The 4,806-nt window shown below is 40.0% G+C and overlaps 1 pseudogene; it reads right to left on the reverse strand.

Moving 5' to 3' along the window:
* Positions 1–2,707: 2,707 nt before the first annotated feature.
* Positions 2,708–3,724, reverse strand: LOC147631553 (uncharacterized; annotated as a pseudogene).
* Between the last annotated feature and the right edge of the window lie 1,082 nt (positions 3,725–4,806).

Genomic DNA, 4,806 nt, shown 5'->3' on the forward strand with positions numbered 1-4,806 from the left:
GATTCTTTTATGCATCTTTCTATGCATAAAAATAAAATTTAATAAGAATAACACTTTTGTAATTAAAAAAACTCCTTTATGCATCTTTTTATACATAAAAATAAAATTTAATAAGAATAACACTTTTATAATAAAAAAATTCCTTTATGCATCTTTCTAAGCATAAAAATCAAATTTAATAAGAATAACACTTTTGTAATTAAAAAATTCCTTTATGCATCTTTCTATGCATAAAAATCAAATTTAATAAGAATAACACTTTTATAATAAAAAATTTTCCATTATGCATCTTTCTATGCAAAGAAATTAAATTTAATAAGAATAACACTTTTATAATAAAGAAATTTTCATTATGCATCTTTCTATGCATAGAAATTAAATTTAATAAGAATAACACTTTTATAATTAAAAAAATTCCATTATATGCATAGAAATCAATTTTAATAATTAATATCAGTGATATCCATGCATATTCATAGGTGAATATGTACATGGAGTAATTAGAATATTTCTTTTAGATGCAAAAATGGTGGGAATTACTCTTTTAGAATAACATAAAAACAAACTTTCTTTTCCACAAAATTCTGGAAAATTTTGCCATAACCTCCTTTGTATGGCTGGCCATTTCTCATTTTTATCTTTCTTTATTTAACTTAAATTAACCCAAATTAGATTTATAGAACTCTAATCTACACAATTTCCTAAATTCAAGAGAGTAAACAATAAGAAGAGTTTAAATAATCCCTTAGTTAATCTTTATAGAATATTGAGAAAGGTTGGAATGTAAAGAAGAGAAGGGGTGGCCTTTTTATCAAAGGCACAGCATTTGAATTTAATTCAAACATTTGCAAAACATAAAATTAAGAAAACCATAGATTTTTCATTAAACAAGTAAGAAAATTAGCTTACATGGAGCTTGTAAGCTCTCCTTTGGCTTGAGGGATTGAGGGTTCTACTATTGTTTGAAGCAAGAGTGGCCACCAAAAACAATTGAATTATTAAAAAATTCAATGTAGATGGCTCAGGGGGGCAGGAGTAGAGTAACAGTGCATAAACACCATTAAGCTTTTACAAAGGGGGAGGCTTCTATTTATAGGAAAAAGTGAGCCTCTAACCAAGCAAATTGATTCTAAAAAATTCCAGATCGGTTTGGTAAATTTTTGACCATTTTTAGGGCTTCCTCCTATTGTCGGGTCTCGATGTGATGGCATTTGAGGGGAGAAGAGGTTGGAAAGGGTCTGGGTTTTGGGGAAGGGGGTGGAATGGTAGCCCGGCTGTGAATTTAAACCGATTATGGAAGCTCATCCTAGCCCGTTGCATGGTAGATCACCTTCGTTAAGAGAGAGAAGGCAAGTAGCTTTCCCTGGGGGTTGGAGCAGAATGAATGAAGCTCCTTATGGAGATACTCAGTCCAATTTACCTTGACACCTTGGTGGACACGGCCTAAGGGGGGACAAATTACAACGGTTAAACCTATCGGTCCAGCGGGTGTTGAGAAGGAAGGTCAGAGTCCTCACTAACAGTATGAGTTCTGGTCAATGATGTGTTGCCACTCCACTCTATGCTTAGTGGTCGGCCAATTAATAAGACCAATTAACTTTAGAATAATGAAGACATTTTGGGAAATCAACAAAATGAGCTAGACACATAAAGGAAGGGACTCTTAGGAACAATGTTTAGATAAAAGAAGGGACTCTTAGGAACAATGAGCTAGACACATGAAAGAAGGGACTCTTAGGGACTCTTAGGAATAGTGTTTAGATAAAAGAAGATTTCTACCCAGTGGGGACACTGCTTTGGGAGACAGAGGAGGATTTACTTAGAGATTACCCTAGCTCGCGAGATGAGGACATCTCAAATCTGATACCAATTATACGGTCCCCACCCTAGTTGGGTCAAGGTGATCCTTTTGATACGCAGCTAAGTCCCCTTGTCTTTGATTGATGACACCTCGATCTCTTGGAAATATGAGGATACGAGCGAATGGAGGGACCTAACTCTATCAAGGGAAACATAATTAATATAATAGGAATCTATTTCCCTGATCTAACGACACTCAATGTGCATGATCAAGGATGGAACAAGTGCGCGCTTGGTACATGGAACATGGAAGCCGACACCTTTTTTCTCTTTTCTTTATGAGGCACGACCACTAGCTCGTTCTCCAAAAATGGAACTTGTTTGGGCGCTATTCTATTACAGATCGTAAATAATAATTATGTTGGAAAGTTACCCAACTCATCGGCTCCACCCATCCATAGGATGGCGCCATTTGGGGTATCCATCCACCCACACACCCAATAATTTTTGTTATCTAATTAGGTCCTACCACACTGTGAAACATATAAAAACACGTTCTTTAATTAAAGATGTTTCACAATGTTCTTTAAAATAGCCTTTGAGAACAATATTTATATCAAACAATTCTTACAGCAAAATGTTCACAAAAGAGACCCTAAAATTAGGTCAATAGCCAAATCCATGCTTCCATATCCATGTCCATAGACATATCTGAAACTAATACCAACCCATTGATGATCTAGAATTTGGTCTTCTAGCCTAAACTAGCATACCTCATGGACCATACTCCCTCGTCGTCGACCAATTGGCAGAACAAGCTTGCCTATCGCCCCCTTAGGTCCTGCCATCGCTTGTACCAAACCCTTCCACTCCTTAGAAGGGACGTCTACTTATGAGGTGGGCTAATTCACCGCACTAGCTTCCACCTTCTGTTCAGCGTGATATGCAGGGGGGAGGAAAGGTTAGGAGGGTCCCAAGTCGGATGCTCGAGTTTGTACCCACCTTTCCAGGTGAAGGCGCGAATATCAAGCTCAGTGTATCTCTGTAGAGTCCAGATGAGGTCCGGAGGGAACTCTCTTATCCTAGATCTAATAATAGGGAGGTCACACGGGTGAGCTTTGAACTTCAGAGAGAGATCCAAGTTGCTGAGCCAGTCTTGCTCGTGAGGGTCCCAAAGCTGATGCCAGGTCCCGAGTCCCTTTTTGTGAAGGGTTAAGGCTCTTCTTCTGTAGTTAGGAGATATTCCTAGAATATTCAGTGCCGGCCACGAGATGGAGTCTCCAGGGGGGGAAGACTAAAGCTGTGTTTGGAAAGAGGGTTAATTGTTAGGGCAGCTCGGTGTTTGACGTTGTTCCAGGCTTGAACCAAGGAGCACATAAGATCAAAGCCGTGAGAGGTAATAGTGCCTTTTCCAAATAGAATAGTTGACAGGGGGAGGTTAGCCCAACCTGAGAACTCGTGAAGTTTGAACTTGTGATGGTTTCTGAGCAACAAGGAGGCCCATTCTTCTTGGGGATTTGTGACTGCAAATAGGAGAAGCTTAACAGCCATCTTGTCAACGATAGTTTTCAGGTCCTTGATGCCCAATCCTCCTTGGTCTTTGGGGAGAGTGCATATTTCCCATGAAACTTTGGCTGCTTTTTGGACAAAAGGGTCACCAGCCCATAGAAAATTCCTGCAGACCATGGAAATACTCTAAAGGTGGCTGTCAGTAGGTCGCCAACATCCAAAAAAGAAGATTACGTAGGCATTGAGAAAGTGGTTGATGACCAAAACTCTCCCTGCTAGTGAGTGTTGAAAGCCTATCCATTTGTTTAGCTTGGTTCTAAACTTGTTGCATACCCATTCCCATCTTTTTTTGAGGGAAACCCCAAAGCCCATGGGGATGCCAAGAAGCCTGAAGATCTATCCTTCCTGGATGATCTTGCAACCTGATTCAGTCACCCAGTCAGGAAGGGAAGAGGAAGTGTAGATTTCTGTTTTGCTGTGGTTGATTTTGGACCCAGAGGCTAGACAGAACAAATCCATTACTGATCAAAACTCTTTAAGTGAAAGTTCATCACTGGCCAATAAGGCGTTGGTATCATCAGCGAATTGAGAGAGACACTATTGTTTCTCAGACCTAGGGAGTCTTATGCCCTTTATAAGGCCCCTCTGTATCGTGTCTCTTATGAGGCAATTGAGGCTATCTGTGGAGCAATAGCGAACAAGAGAGGAGCTAAAGGGAAACCTTGGCAAACTGACCTCATTAGATTGAAAGGGCTTGACAGTTTACCATTAAGAGCAACTCTTGCTCTTGCATTCCCAAAAAGGGTTTTAATAAAAAAATCATTTGGTGGCCAAAACCCATGGCGTCAAGGCATTGAATAATGAAGGACCACTCGAGTCTATCGTAGGCCTTGTCAAAGTCAATCTTGACGAAGATAAAATTCTGCCCTGACTCAATGGCATATTGAAAACCTTCCCATAGAGAAATCACTGCTTCAACAAGTTTGTGGCCCTTGATAAACCCTTTTTGTTCAGAGGATATCCATTTCATCTAGAGTAATAGCTAAGGGGTAGTGGTCTGAAAGGCAAGAGGTGAATCTTGGCTTGGCTTTCACTCTGGTGAAGGTGTTGATCAAGTTAATGTCCATGTAACACCTATTGAGATGGGCTTTTCTAGTAGCTGTGTCTCCTTTAGCATAATTTTGCCAGGTGAAGTCACCCTCTACTCCTATGTCCCAAAGCTGAAGTTTGGATTTGAGGGCTTCCCAAGCCACCAATTCAGTGCCCTTTACTATTGTTCCTTTGGCAAGGAATCTGTCAGCAAGAGATTCTACCATGTTGAAGTCCCCAACGAGAATAAAGGGTCCTTGAAGATTCTGAATTTCTTGCCACAGCATGATTTGATCCATAACAGACCCGCCTGCATACACTCCCACTAGTCTAGAGTTGAACGGGGACCGAGCACCAGTTGTGCCCTTGTTTTGCAGTGGCCAATATGTCCTTCCATAGAATGGGGAC

Source organism: Cibotium barometz, chromosome 14 (assembly GCF_041138505.1).
Source record: "Cibotium barometz isolate CiBa-2024 chromosome 14, ASM4113850v1, whole genome shotgun sequence".
NCBI classification, from domain to species: Eukaryota; Viridiplantae; Streptophyta; class Polypodiopsida; order Cyatheales; family Cibotiaceae; genus Cibotium; species Cibotium barometz.